Source organism: Stomoxys calcitrans, chromosome 2, assembly GCF_963082655.1.
Source record: "Stomoxys calcitrans chromosome 2, idStoCalc2.1, whole genome shotgun sequence".
NCBI lineage: Eukaryota > Metazoa > Arthropoda > Insecta > Diptera > Muscidae > Stomoxys > Stomoxys calcitrans.
In genome coordinates, this window is record NC_081553.1 from 45,429,064 (window position 1) to 45,445,561 (window position 16,498).

General features: G+C 35.6%; 1 protein-coding gene across 1 annotated transcript in view; it reads right to left on the bottom strand.

Annotated features, from left to right (window-relative positions):
* The window catches only part of LOC106089867 (leucine-rich repeat protein soc-2 homolog), a 32,723-nt gene extending 17,443 nt beyond the window's left edge, over positions 1 to 15,280 (bottom strand). Inside the window, exon 1 of the mRNA XM_059362177.1 lies at positions 14,971 to 15,280. The gene's annotated coding sequence lies outside the window, so the exon portion shown is untranslated. The remainder of the gene's footprint in view (positions 1 to 14,970) is intronic.
* Between the last annotated feature and the right edge of the window lie 1,218 nt (positions 15,281 to 16,498).

A 16,498-nucleotide genomic window follows, 5' to 3' on the forward strand; every position in this document is an offset into this window, starting at 1 on the left:
GTGCAAAATCAATGTCGGCCCAGTAGCAATTGACCAACAACAATAAGAACAGCAACAGCAATGGCATACGCAATTGAGTTCATTACTAGTAAGCAGGGTTGCCATAAAAAAAATATTTCTATATAATGAAAAAAAAAAAAAAAATATTGCTATAAAAATTTTACCAAAATATAATTTTTTGGAAGATTTTGCAATATAAAATTACGATGAGATTGTGAGAATGTGGTCGTATTTATGAAAAACTTTCCCCGAAATTTGATTCTCATATAGTCCATAGAGTCCAATGGCATTCGGATCGCCTTAAATATCGCCATGGGTTTTTTTTTTGTAAAATGGGCAACCCCAGGCGCTAGGTTGAATATTAGAATCGTATTCTACTCTCATAGAACATTGAGAACCACATATTCCTGGTCGTCATTTATGTTTTTGTGGCGTTGCTTTCGAATCTAGGTGTTGCACAGTGGGATAGAATAAAAAAAAAATAGTTAAAAAAATTACAATTAGAGAACGGGTAGAGAAGACTCTTTAAAATTTTGTTTAAAGCCGAGGTGTTAACAAGATCAAAAACACAGTGTTGAGGCCCAAGGTGGTATCGACGCCCCTACAGTTGGTCCCCTCGGCATTTTAAAAAAATATTCGGGCTTTCAAATTTTCATTTGTGTTTCGACTTTCACAATTTTTTGCAGGATAATGCTCAAAATTCAAATCCAATAAATTTTATTAAAAATTAAAAATAAAATCCTGCTTGGGGTCTAAAATGTCCCTCTGGTTTCGGGAATTTTCGTATTCTAATTTTTTTATTTCGAAATTTTGGACGAGACTGGCTTTGTATTTTGCGATTTAGGTGCACGCAAAAAATATAAGGTTTGGGAAATTTTTACAACAAACAAAATACTTTTATTACGAAGTTTTGCTTTTATTGTAATCGTGTAAAGTTTCGCTTCAACATATCAAACGATAGCCATAAAAGTAGTATTATTGAACGTAACTAACTTTGTTTATCGTAAATCCTTTAGCATCTTCGATGACCTTCCTTTTGTTGTAAAACAAAAACTCTTTAGTTGCAAAAGTGCTTCGATAGCCGCAAATGATTATTCATGTACTGGACCAATAATTATTCTTTTGTGTCTCTCCTACTAGAGAGAAAGTGTGAGTATTTTAGCGTATTTTAGGGAATATTTTTGCCAACCACTGGTCTGGTTGGCAAAAATATTCCCTTGTACGTACAGAAGAAAATAATCCCGAGTAGACCTATAGGCTTGCAAATAATTGATATTGTGTGCTTGCACTGGTATAGACACATTCTCACACACAACATTTTTTCTTTTTGTTTTGACTGTGCAAAGAGCAGTCAGTATATTGAGCAACTTGGACGAGTGTAGACGGAAAGTGTAAAATTGCAAATTTTGCCATGAACATTCCACTAAGGAACAGGGGCAAACTTCTCACATATCAGTGAGTGCAGTCCGATTCAAGTTGAAGCTCAATGATAAGGGGCCTCCTTTTTATAGCCGAGTCCGAACGGCGTGCCACAGTGCGACACCTCTTTGGAGAGAAGTTTTACATGGCATAGTACCGCACAAATATTGCCAGCATTAGGAGGGGAAAACCACGGCTGAAATTTTTTTCTGATGGTCTCGCCAGGATTCGAACCCAGGCATTCAGCGTCATAGGCGGACATGCTAAACTCTGCGCTACGGTGGCCTCCTAAACTCGGAAAGTGTACATTTTTAAAATTCCGGTAAAAAATTATGGTATGGCCAATGAAAAAAATCATTAGAGCAACACACAAAGGGCTGCCAGGTACAAGAAAACACAACAGTAATTTCTAAGGCCATACTACGCGATAAAGAAATATCCATCACAAAGGAGGTATTTAAATGTGCGAAAACAACAACAAAAATTTTTTTTATTTATAGCATAACGTATACAGCAGATCATAATACAAAACCATATGGGAGTTGCGGAAATGGAAGACTTTTAACGTAATTTTGTATCATAACATCAAAATTAATCCAAATAAACTGAGATCTACTTATAATTTCTAAAATTTGAGTTTGAATTATGTTGCAACCAGGGCTGCGGAGATGAAGTTGGAGACAAAAAATATTACCCGGAGTCGGGTAATTTGAGCAAATATTTATATTTGCTCGACCCCGGACAAAATAGTAAAAAATGTTTCAACAAAAAAAATTAAATTCAAACAATTTTTTAGAAAAAAATTTCTTGCGGAGATTCTTATTCGTTCGAATGCTATCGTGATGTCGACTAATTGTTGAACGGATGGGCGGATATGGGTAAACTGACTTAACCCATTCACGACGAATGGGCAGAAGAATACTCAAGAATGGAACTATCCCCGAAAAATTTTAGCCCGAGTTAGGAAAGAGGCAATCTAATGAAATTCGGATTGACGTAAAGTGGTCGAAAGAAACTAGTAAAAAAATTTATAACAAGGTCATATTTGGTGGAAAATTGGCTTGTCGGAAATCGGCAATGTTTTTTTTGTAGCTGAAAAATTAAAAAAAATTGTCTTAAAATTTTTACGAGTGAGATTTTTGAAACCTATTCAGAGGTTTGTTGCATTTGATGGTTTCCATATTAAAAAAAATATGACGATAAGCTTACTACTTCTTTGCGGTTTTGTCAAAGTCATTAAAATCCACTTTTCTTCTCTAAATGCTCACAAAATATTAAGAAACTATTTTTTGGGTTATAAAAGCGTTTTGGCTCAGGAAAAAGGTTTTTTTAATTTTTTTTAATAAAAAAAAAAGAAAAAAAAAAATCAGAGCAAACCTCGAATAACATGTTCTATATATCAAGATTGAAAGGTAATGTCAGGGTGAAAAAACTTTATATTTGTCACAAATTCTTACAAGAACTTATCGCAAAAAAATCGTACTTTAATCGAAAACAAAGTCCAACGTTTTTCAGAAAAGAAGTTTACTTGGCAAAAGTTTCGTTTATTCAAACGAATTCTTTTTTTTACTTGCATCTACGGATAAATTTTTTTTATGTATGATTTAGTTTCTGATTCTTTATCCGAAATCAGTATTTTTGTAAAAAGTTTCGTGCAGTATTAATTTTTGTGTTTTTTAGTAAATTTTTATTTTCAAAATTCAAAAAAATAAATTAAAAAGAAATCTATATTCGTTTCTTTTTCTTACAAATTTATTAATCTGAATTTTCGTTTTCAGAAAATTGCATTGTCTATCCCATTGTGCGTTGGGAGGCCTTTGGGATGGGACGACCCATCAGATTCTAGGTCCCTAATATAAATATCTGGTCGCAGTTTGCTGTCAAAGGTAGTTAATTTTAATCACTCGGTTTATCTATTTAATTTTAAAAACAAAAAACTCTTCGAATGAAGAAAATTTTTTAAAGATTGGCAGCCCTACGATTATTATATGCCTTGTACGTAGATGCGGCGTTTATGGGTACTATGCGTCGTTCTCAACAACAACGACTAAGCAGTAGAATGAATGACTGTATGGCCGTTTATTGTCATTAATATCGTGTGACTTGGAAAAATAGTTGGTGGGCTTTGTTTTGTTGCATCACCACCCTTTTATGCCCATCGACATCAATTCGTTGTTTACCAAAACGAAATCAAGGAGCATTGTATGACGACAACAGAACACTTGCTCTGACGCATTTTCTCCATCGCAAGATACACAGCCAAACAAACATGCAAGGAAAAAAACCTAAAAGGACAAGAATAACCAACGACTTTATTATTCCTACGCTACTTAGTATTCAAATGGCAGAATACTGAGAAATATTTACACTTTAGGCCAATGTCGTTCGTCGTCGTTGTCGGGTGCACTGTGGTAATTATGATGGGGGTGGGCTTTGTGCAGTAGTAACAACAAACATCTGTTGATTTTCCCTCTTTTAAATAAAAAATGTCAATAACTTTTCACAATTTTGTTGTAGTTGTTTTTATTTTAACCATTAGTTGAGGGGAATTATTTAAATGTCAATGTGGGCATTACCACTACATACCCAGTAATTAAATGTTTTATATTTATCACTAGTTTTGTGACTTTTATTAAATTTTCAAGAGTTCAATTACAACCGATCACTTCAAGGTCCTTTGCAGGAATGAAGACAAGTGTAAAGCAAAGTCTTTCGTTTTGTGGTTGCATATCAGAATGGTCTAAGTTGAAGTTTGTGACCACACAACAAGGGGCAACTTCCTTGTTGTTAAGCTACACCATAACGTAGGGGTATACATGAATAGTCAAACAATTTGTCATAACGTCAAACCATATGACACGGGATAACAACGAGCACCACACGGCCTGGAACTTTGAGCCGATCATCGTTTTTATGATAAGCTTAGGTGGAAGCTACTGGGCGCAACCACAACTTGCAAATTGTGGAATGCTACATACGGAGTAAATGCAATTGCTGTTGGTACCTTTAAATAACCAATAGCCAATACTTTTTCTCGGCGATTGGTCCTATGGACCGGAACGAGCTTGCTCACCTATAAGAGCTTGACGAAGCTCCCTACATCCGCACGCAAATGTAGGTACAACAACAAACGCCATATGCAAACCAAACAAAGATTTTTACAAAACGGTAAATTTTTCCTTTTTTTCTCCTTTGTTAATAAATCTTTCAATGGAGTGAATGAGCACCATTTAATACCATAATCGAAGAGCATAACTTAGACTTAAGTAGTAGAAAAGGGCTCTCACGATTCGACAAGGCTGCAGTAGTTAAAGCACAAACACTTATTATTTTGCATGCACACATGTGCTTGTTTCGTTTATTGTTGTTATATGTACAAGTAAAATGAGCATGTTGCATTGATATTGAAACCTGCATTCAACGAAACAAAGGCACCATCAAAAGCAACCAGAAAAAAATTTGGCCTAAAAACTAAAATTTTGTTGTTAAGTTTGTGGGATTAAATTTCTCATTTGCTTTTCTTGTTACTCATCACACAAAAAAGTATGTAGATGCAAGTTGGGTGGTCTTAAGAGAACTTAATACAAACAAAAGTTCACATACGAGGGGACTTAAAAAAATATTTAAACTAAAACAGCATTCACAATAAAGCAGAGTATTTTGTTCTGGGACCGAATTACCGCATATGTTAACGTAAAAAAACCGTTCGAAATCCCTCTATTGTGAATTATGGATATCTTTATTGAAAGAAAATTTTTGTAAATTTGAGAGCGTAAATGCTTAAGTCGATCATAATTTATAAAAAATTTTACATTAAAATGTTTATAAAAGGGGTATAACATCCATTAAATACGGGATGAAATTTCATTCAGCCCCAACTTTCAGAATAGTTACAAAAATTTTTTACAAAATTTCATAATTTTGTTAAATAATGACATGCAATTTTTTGTACCTGGTCAATCTTACATTCATATTGCACTGGGATTAGTTCCTTTTAATGCTCCTTTTAAGCCATCAGCGCAAAAAAGGCATTTATTTATTTTACATGTTTTTACTTTTTTATATGGATTTTGACACTTAATCATGCGAAAAGCAGTATAGAGTGCCAACCCTGAGAAGGAAAAAAAATAAAGTTTGATTCCTGGTGAATTAAAAAAACAAAGTAAAGAGGAAATAAGATACCAATGTCGGTAACAAGATAATACTGATTGTGCAGAACCTATAACTTCTTGTAACACTTTGAGAAGCAAGTTTGACGAAATCATGAATTTTATGAGTCGGAGAATAATAATACCCGCCGCGATACAGGAGGCAAAGCTGCAGCTTGCTTGAAGGGAACTGTCTTTCTTAATACATCATTCCCTGCAGTATAGACCTATCTTGTCTGCGCCTGGCATTAGTAACCCCTACATGCAACTTATGGAGGTAGCAGTCAAGTATGGAACTGTCGAGATAGATCTATGCAACGTATATATCACGCCGGTTGGAAGTTGTGCCCCAGATTTTATGCTTGTCATCTGACGCTTGATATAATAGTCGCTTGGTACCAGGAAGATTTAATATTCATCACGAGTTATGGACAAAGAGATGTGGTTCCGCAAATCTAAAACTGTCGAGATATTCATATATACCGTGTCCCAAATTTAAGAAAAAAAAAAATCGACAAAAACGTAAATTTTTTTTCTAAAAAAAGTAATAAAATCGTCGCATATAAATTTTACTTATGCGTTCAGGTTTCTTAATCCATCAAAATGCAGAGTTTACATGGCACATCTGATGTATGGTCATTGTACCAACAGGCATATGTACACATAACCATGGCTGAAAAATCAAAATCATTTGATTTTTTTCCATGAATGGCGTCTATCGATTACTGTTTACAAAGAAATGTGTAATCATTAATTGACAGATATTGAAAAACACGTTCTGGGCCAAGTAAGAAAAATTAAATAAAATCGAAGAAAAGAAAAAAATCGATGTACTGTTTTTGGCAAAAGCTGTAATTGACACGTACACACAATGGGTACGATCATGATGTGCCATCTAAAAGGGCCATAATAACTTAAAACATTTATCGATTTCAGATAACAACTATCGAAAAAGATAACTCCGTTATTTAGCTATACCAACGTAACGGTAATTCCTGGGCTGTGTGGATACTTTACTTTGAATATATATAAGAGTAGATGGAGGCCATCGTAGCGCAAAGGCTAGCATGTCCGCCTATGACACTGAACGCCATGGTTAGAATACTGCTAGATCATCAGAAAAAATTGTCAGCGGTGATTTTTCCTTCCAAAGCTGGCAACGTTTGTGAGGTACTATGCCATGTAAAACTTCTCTCCTAATAGATGTAGAGCTGCGGCACGCCGTTCGGACTTGACTATAAAAAGGAGGCCCTTTATCATTGAGCTTAAAACTTGAATCGGACTGCACTCATTGATATGTGAGAAGTTTGCCCCAGTTCCTTAGTGGAATGTTCATGGGCAAAATGTGCAAATTTGCATTGCATAAGAGTAGATGGCGTACCAAATTCGACCACTTACTTTCGCAAAAGACTTGGTGTCACATTTGCCTGTCTTTACATGTCCTCCGTCGATGCTACTAAAATTTGTGATATAGTCAGAACTAGCCGGCAGCATTTACCGACTGCTGACTACATGTAAAAGTAATGAATGAACATCGAGTGGAAATTCTAAGTGAGAGGCCGGCCGGCCGGCTCGAGTGGACCAATTCCATCGGGAGACAAAAGGCTCTACCCAGGTGTAGAAATCATTACATGTTGTCTAAACAGTATCTTCGGGAGGATGTGCATAATAGGGTGTACAATCGATTAATCGTTTTTCGATTGTTCGTAACCTTTCAATTAATCCAAGAATGGAAAATTAAATATTTTCAAATAATCCAAGTATTTAGAACGGTTATTCAATTAATTATTTTGATGTTAAAAACCTTAAAAATGTATGAATATTGTCTTTTGTTGAAATTGTTTTTTTCATTGGTGTCTTACAATTTTATTCGATTGGGATGAGAATTTTTTGCTTTAGTAAAAAAAGGAACATAAACTGGATCCATTTGCCCTACTTACCATTCAAATCGATATACTTATATGAGAAATATATGATGAGTAAAATCTCAAAAAATTGATTAATCCATAACCCCATTCCCGAACTCCGAATATAACCCGAATTTTCAAATAAACGATTAATCCTAATATACAAATAAACGTACACCCTAATTCTAACGGAAGCTGTGAACAGTTACTCAGTGAACACCGTTCTTGGAGACCGCCCGGCTCCAACTTATGGCAACCCCTCAACGAATGAAGAAACCAAACGTTATTGTAGCTTCAAATACAAATACATCCCTGGATTAACAGATAACAAAAGCTTAAGAGCTTTAATGAACAAAACAAACAACATAAAATATGCATACAGAGCGAATCAAACAAACAACAAAATATTCTCCAACATCAAAACTCCAGTCGACAAACAACAACAAAGCAATGCTGTTTACGAAATAGAATGTAAGGGAACTGACGAACAAAGGTGTGACTTAGTGTTTGTAGGAACAACAAAACGAACGCTGCAAACAAGAATGGGAGAATACAGGCTGACATTGAAAAAGGAACACAGAAAACAGCTTTGGCGCAACATATTTTAAAAAGTGGACATAGGGCAGACTTAGAAAATGTCAAAATATTAGATAAAGAAAACAATACAATTTAGAAAGCTTAACAAAGCAAAAAATATATAGGACGATGAACTTGAGAGGCCACAAACAATTTTAGTATAAGTTACAGTGTTGCAATATAAAGATCTGTGATATTGAAATTTAAGTTGTCGTCAATATAATTAATGAATGTGCTTTTGACGAAAAAAGTTAATTACATTTTCATGAAGATTTGAAATAAATGTAATGTTTAAATTATATAGACGTATCACCTTAAGATGTCAACAAAAATTGACGAAACGTTGGGATAAGTGAAATGAAAAGGAATTTTTATTTACGGAACTTAGATCAAGAAAATTTAAATAAAAGGTATCGGCAATTTCTACTGGGCTAGGGTTGATGTCACCCTGCTTGATGTTTTTGGTGATCTATTCAGCCAATCCCTTAACTTTTACAAAAAAAAAGATTCTACTATAAACATAAAATTTAAAAATTTAATTTTATTTAAATTTTCAATAGGAATTTCATTTCGATAAAAATCAAAACATAAAAGTCTTGATTAAAGACGAATGAAAAGGCTCGAATCAACCACAATTTATCGTTGCCGCCCCTCGGTTTATTCATATATAGAGCTCCTCCTTTAGGAGTTAGGATTCCCCTTGTATTATTTATGATGCCATAGTTTTCACTTTTCAGCAGATGTAAACATGCGGCGGGGATAACAAATTAAAAAAAAAATATTAAAGATTTTGTATTTGTTATCTATTTACCTACACAAGCTGGTGAATTTATAAATATTTTTATTTGTTGTTGCAGAATGAGTGTGCGTGTGTTTGTGGGAATTTTATTTCATATTTGTGCTCTTCGATTACGAATGCCATGGCTAGATCTGGTTTTATCCCCTGTGGATACCCAAGAATTTTTATCTCCAAGTCAAGAGTTTTTGTTTTCCTCTTGGACGAATATAAACATTTAATTTTATATCTGCATCCACACGTACGTAATACAAACATACGTACATATTTTCTTATTTTATTTCTCTATATGTAAGTATGTGTGCTAGTGGGAATGTTGCATGTCTTCTGTTTGTTATTTTTGGTAAATTCTTCGCAATTATATTCACATTTTTTCATCATAACTTGCAATGATTCATCTTATGAAATATTTAGGATGCTCAATATGCATATACGTATGTAGGTATGTATGTAAATATCAACAAAAATAGGGGGTTATATAGATAAAATATTGTATATTGATGCCAACATTCATGGGGAAAATATACGAAAATTCAAAATGTTTATAAATTTGCATACATTGTTGATCAACCAATATATTGAAAATATTTTTGATTTCAATTTAACTACAAAAAAAGGTATCGAAAAATATGATGTGTTTGTATGAATATAAACTTATGCCTAAAACACGCTTCAAGATATGTGTCGCCTAGTTTGGTTTAGTTTGAAGGAACTCCGCTAGGAGTTAGGGTGGGATAAAGAATTAGAGAGAAAAATGTAGGTGATAAAACATATGTTTTGCTTATGTCGTCCAAGACGAAATGCAAGAAACAGTCGTTAATGTTGTCATCAACGAACACGTGGAACGCTCTGTCTTCTACCGAGTCTTTAGTGAAAATTTATATGACTTTGTCTTACACTGTGTCTTTGATGAAAATGTAAAAGGCTCTGTCTCTTACAGTGACGTCGACGAAACTGTATAAGACTGCGTCTCCAACGGTATCACTGACGACAATATAGGCGAAACTGTTAGCGATATAGTCCTCAAGAATATGATCGTTCACATTGTCGCTTGGAATGTCATGCTGGAGTTTTGCGACATTTGTGTGGAAATATCGTCAACGGTTATGGTTTTGTGTCCATAGTATGGCTTCAAGGATTTTAAATGGTCGTGCACGATTCGTTGATAATGTCTTGTAGACAAACACCACTAGGATAATAAACCCTTCACTACTTGATGTCTGCCCATAATCTGTAGGTAATCCTTGCATTGAAATAGGGTTATTTCACGGATTTCCTCTATAGAACCGTCACATAAACCTATTTTAAGGCTTCATAAAGTTTTGTTAAAAAGGCCGTAAATGCGCAGGTGCATCAGAATTAGACTAAGTTTGTGATAATTTTTTTAAAGATTTTCCTCGAAATTTTGTGGAATCGCCGTAATTTCGTTTTCATAGAAAATTTTGTCAAATTTAGATATTCGTTGAAAATTTCGTCAAAATTTAATTTTCATATAAAATTTTGTTAAAAATTTGATTTCATAGAAAATTTGGTCAAAATTTGATTTCATAGAAAATTTCATGGAAATTTGATTTTCATAAAAAATTTCGTCTTAATTTTGTTTTCATAGAATTTTTGTCAAAATTTGATTTTCATAGAAAATTTCTTCAAATTTCTTCTGCTATGGTCGTCGGATAGTGTTCAAGAATTACATTCACGTAGCAGCATGAATGAATGAATCTTTTTTAAGCCCGGATCATCTTGGTGTTGTAATATAGCAAAATTAAGAAGCAAGACTGTATGTTTTTGATAGGTGACACCTGCGTGGTCTTTTGTCATGATTGGAGTCGTTAATGTCCGAACAATAAATCATGAAAAATCATCTTCATCTAGTTGTTAATGCTGTAGCCATATCTAAAGGGTGATTTTTTTGAGGTTAGGATTTTCATGCATTAGTATTTGACAGATCACGTGGGATTTCAGACATGGTGTCAAAGAGAAAGATGCTCAGTATGCTTTGACATTTCATCATGAATAGACTTACTAACGAGCAACGCTTGCAAATCATTGAATTTTATTACCAAAATCAGTGTTCGGTTCGAAATGTGTTCAAATTTTGACAAATTTTGTTCAGCGATGAGGCTCATTTCTGGTTGAATGGCGACGTAAATAAGCAAAATTGCCGCATTTGGAGTGAAGAGCAACTAGAAGCCGTTCAAGAACTGCCCATGCATCCCGAAAAATGCACTGTTTGGTGTGGTTTGTACGCTGGTGGAATCATTGGACCGTATTTTTTCAAAGATGCTGTTGGACGCAACGTTACGGTGAATGAACACATTTCGAACCGAACACTGATTTTGGTAATAAAATTCAATGATTTGCAAGCGTTGCTCGTTAGTAAGTCTATTCATGATGAAATGTCAAAGCATACTGAGCATCTTTCTCTTTGACACCATGTCTGAAATCCCACGTGATCTGTCAAATACTAATGCATGAAAATCCTAACCTCAAAAAAATCACCCTTTATATGTGGAGATGGGGATCCTCGTCAAGCTCTTATAGGCAAGCAAGCTTGTTTCGGTCTATATGGCCGATCACCACGAGAACATTATGACCATTGGTTATTTAAAGGCGTCAACAACTCGCCTTGTCGTATCGAGCATCATAGGCGTTCAGTATTTAAGCATGAGCTGATACCACCCGGCCTCTAACTGAGAGTCTCGACTCGATACCGCTAATTGTCCGCCACTGCAGTTGCAGCTACTCCGTATGGAGCATTCCACTATCCGCAACCTGTGGACACGCCCGGTAGATCCCAGACAAGCTTTTCGTGACAACGAAAAACACCACACAAATTGGAGCTTAAAGTTCCAGTCCGTGCCGGCAGTGATTTGGAAGTAGGGGTACTACTTAGACAGCACGTTATAGGGTCCAAAAAGAGATCTTTGTCTCCTGTTAGAGGTCTCCTGACTCCTTTGTCTCCTGTTAGATGAGTACCGAGGAGACATCGCATCTCGTACAGCAACATTCTGGCAACCCTGGATACAATTCTACTGAGGTTAACTCATCTGGTGTGTGCTCGATGTCGCTTTATAGTTTATCAATTGCTTTTTAGGTAGTCAACATGGATTCTTTGTCAGTACCTTAAGTGTCTCATGAAGCTTATTTCTACTTCTGACTTTGTCACATTTTGCAATAGCATGTGCGGTGGACCTGCAAAGGCTGTCAAATGTGACAAGTATTTTGGTATTGTTTGTGGTTTGAATGGTAACTTCATTGACGATTCGGTCAAAGTGGCTGAAGATTTAGTGGCGGTTATCTAAAAATTTTTGCAGCAAAATTTGACATTTACATTTGATCTAGGGGTCAGTAAAGCCAGATATGTCCACACTGTGAATGTGAACCACGAAAGCCAGGTCGCCACCTATACTTCGTATTCAATGCTTCACAAGGCCATGACAACAGTACAAGCTACTGTGATGGTCAGATTCGTTTTCTGGATTGCAGCGACCATCTTTAGACTCATGAAGTTCAAAATTTCTTACGACTTTTCCCTTCGGTCTCCAAAATGTGACCGTCATATCTATCAAAGTACGTTTTGGGATCAGGTTTCCTTAAATTCTGGTAAAATTTCAAGCGCATCTATACAACCTTCAATTGGAATACCAGAAAAGGTTACGTTTGTTAGCGTCGGTTTTAAAAAGAACTCTTAACTTCAGTTGGAGACTCAGATGTTGTTGTTCTAGCAGTATGTTGCACACTGAGACAGCAATCCTTGTCGATTAAAGACTCTCGGATCAATCCGGTAGCTACAACCTGTTAAGCTGTTGTACTAAATAAAGCATCTATCTATAAATATTTATGGGTCTTCTAAGTAAATTTATTAAAGGTTTTCTAGATATAGGTACTATCTGAATCATTTGTTTTTATTTCACTTTTATCATTGGCTATATACATAATTTTATAACGATATGGGCCGGCATACTCAAGTACACAATTCATAAATTCTTTCATTTACATTATCAACCATTTTTATACCCTCCACCATAAGATGGGGGGTATACTAATTTCGTCATTCTGTTTGTAACTACTCGAAATATTCGTCTGAGACCCCATAAAGTATATATATTCTTGATCGTCGTGACATTTTATGTCGATCTAGCCATGTCCGTCCGTCTGTCCGTCCGTCCGTCCGTCCGTCCGTCTGTCTGTCGAAAGCACGCTAACTTCCGAAGGAGTAAAGCTAGCCGCTTGAAATTTTGCACAAATACTTCTTATTAGTGTAGGTCGGTTGGTATTGTAAATGGGCCATATCGGTCCATGTTTTGATATAGCTGCCATATAAACCGATCTAGGGTCTTGACTTCTTGAGCCTGTAGAGTGCGCAATTCTTATCCGATTGGAATGAAATTTTGCATGACGTGTTTTGCTATGATATCCAGTAAAAGTGCCAAGTATGGTTCCAATCGGTTCATAACCTGATATAGCTGCCATATAAACCGATCTTGGGTCTTGACTTCTTGAGCCTCTAGCGTGCGCAATTCTTAACCGATCAGAATGAAATTTTGCACGACGTGTTTTGTTATGATATCCAACAACTGTGCCAAGTATGGTTCAAATCGGTTCATAACCTGATATAGCTGCCATACAAACCGATCTTGGGTCTTGACTTCTTGAGCCTCTAGAGTGCGCAATTCTTATCCGATTGAAATGAAATTTTGCACGACGTGTTTTCTTATTATATCCAACAACAGTGCCAAGTATGGTTCAAATCGGTCCATAACCTGATATAGCTACCATATAAACCGATCTTGGGTCTTGACTTCTTGACCCTCTAGAGGGCGCAATTCTTATCTGATTGGAATTAAATTTTGCACGACGTGTTTTGTTATGATACCCAACAACTGTGCCAAGTATGGTTCAAATCGGTCCATAACCTGATATAGCTACCATATAAACCGATCTTGGGTCTTGACTTCTTGACCCTCTAGAGGGCACAATTCTTATCCGATTTGAATTAATTTTTGCACGAAGTATTTCGTTATGATATCCAACAACTATGCCAAGTATGGTTCAAATCGGTCTATAACCTGATATAGCTGTCATATAAACAGATCTGGGGATTTGATTTCTTGAGCTTCTAGAGGGCGCAATTCCTATCCGATTTGGCTTAAATTTTGCATGACGTATTATATTTTTACTTTCAACAACTGTGTCAAATAAGGTTCAAATCGGTTCATAACCTGATATAGCTGCCATATAAACCGATCTGGGATCTTGACTTCTTGGCCCCTAGAGGTCGCAATTATTATCCGATATGCCTGAAATTTTGTACGATGGATCCTCTCATGACCATCAACAAACGTTGTTTATTATGGTCTGAATCGGTCTATAGCCCGATACAGATCCCATATAAATCGTTCTCTCTATTTTACTTCGTGAGCCCCAATGGGCTCAATTCTTATACGAATTGGCTGAAATTTTACACAGGTCTCCAACATATAATTTAATTGTGGTCCGAACCGGACCATATCTTGATATCGTTTTAATAGCAGAGCAACTCTTTTCTTATATCCTTTTTTGCCTAAGAAGAGATGCCGGGAAAAGAACTCGACAAATGCGATCCATGGTGGAGGGTATATAAGATTCGGCCCGGCCGAACTTAACGCCTTTTTACTTGTTTCATTTCTTTAAGCATCAATGTGTGTGTGTGTGTGGGTGGGGGCGGTGGTTGGGAGTTTTTGTTTGTTTTGATTTTTGACATTTTCTTTCACTTCCACCATACGCATAACGAACCAGCCACAGTCGCAAGATCGAAAAATTAGTTGGGGGTGGTGATGGCGTAGCAAAATGTAGTCGACCAAGACAGCGGGCGGGCGTTGGGTTAGAAAAAAACTAAATAATACAGATAGAAGATGTACACTCACATACTTGTTCAAAAGGCAGAAAGTCCTCAAAACAGAAGAAGCAAGAAGATAATGAATTTCTGCATAGAATTCTAATATGCTCGGTATATGGATAAAGAAAACAAGGAGAGATGGCAAAAAATCAATAGCAAATGCAGATCACACTTGTGAACAATTTTCATATCGAATAAACTAAACAAAGCTCATTTATTTTTTCGCCATTTCATAAAAATTCTTACATTTTCTTTGAGGGCACAATTGTTTTTCTTTCACTAGGCCATCATTACTGGGCCATTCTTGTTTGCCGTGTCTTTGTATTTTTCATGTTTTTGTTGTTGCACTAGCTCCTATTCGTTCAAGTTTGACAATTCACCCATTTAATTGCACCACTTTTATATAATAAACGCATAAATATATGAATGTTATTTATACATGCTATCACAAAATTCGCACATTGCACATTATAAATAAATTTTATTATCTTGTTTAGTTCTTTTTTTCGCTAAATTTACGGTTTTGCTGCGTATCGTTGTTGTTATTGAGTTAAGAATAAAACAACTAAAATGAATTTACCGATTATGAAGCGTTGAATGTCAGATATGGCAACGCATAAGCCATATGCCAATTGGCAACACTAATTCGAACGTAAATGGCAATGCAGGTGGTACAGAGCCGGGCATATCCCTATGAAGCCGTTATGTCACTCAACATTTGGGAGAATAAAACATAACGGTTGTTATGAATTTGAAATGTTTAAGGAGAGTTAAAAAGGATGACAAACAAGGAGAGTATGTATTAATGGGCATAGTTCTTAAGGCCTTATTAACAAAACTTAGTGTAGATTTATAGAACTGTCAAATAAACCTGTTTCAAATCTACAATAAGTTTTGTGAATAAGGCTGTAAATAAATAACGAGAAAGGTTTATATTGGGTTGCCCAAAAAGTAATTACGGATTTTTTAAAAGAAAGTAAATGCATTTTTAATAAAACTTAGAATGAACTTTAATCAAATATACTTTTTTTACACTTTTTTTCTAAAGCTAGCTAAAAGTAACAGCTGATAACTGACAGAAGAAAGAATGCAATTACAGAGTCACAAGCTGTGAAAAAATTTGTCAACGCCGACTATATGAAAAATCCGCAATTACTTTTTGGGCAACCCAACACATTAGAAGTTCAGACAAAAAGGTTATTTTATTTACCCCATATGTGGAGTTTCTCGCTTATTATGTATGAAGAAAATTGCTTAATAAACGGCCCGTCTATTATCGCCGATTATTAATGACTTTGGTGGTGTTTAATTTACCCATTAAGCCTAGTACTGACTTCATTCACAGAGAAAATGCTTATTAAATTATTGCGAAATCCAACGGACTCTTTTCTTTGTCAGAACACAAACAACAACACACAACAAAGGCAACAGTATTGAAGCAGAGTTGATTCGGTGCATTTCGTGAGCATTTAATTAGGTTAGGTTGAAAAGAGGGTGCTGATATTAATCCGCCCCATGCCACCATGGACATACACCTAAGCCAGTAATCGGCTTATTTTGCGCTCTAAAAGCTAAATATAAAGTAACCTCTAAAAAAAAATTTTAAGTAAGGAATTCCATGCTACTTACAAAATCCTTAATGGTTTTCAATACCACTCCCCTAAGTTGGTTCATGTCTGGTATTGTGTACCCACCTAAGTGCCGATATTTGTTAGACGCGAAAGCCGGGCAATGACAAAGGAAATGCTCCAACGTCTCATCATTTTCCCCGCAT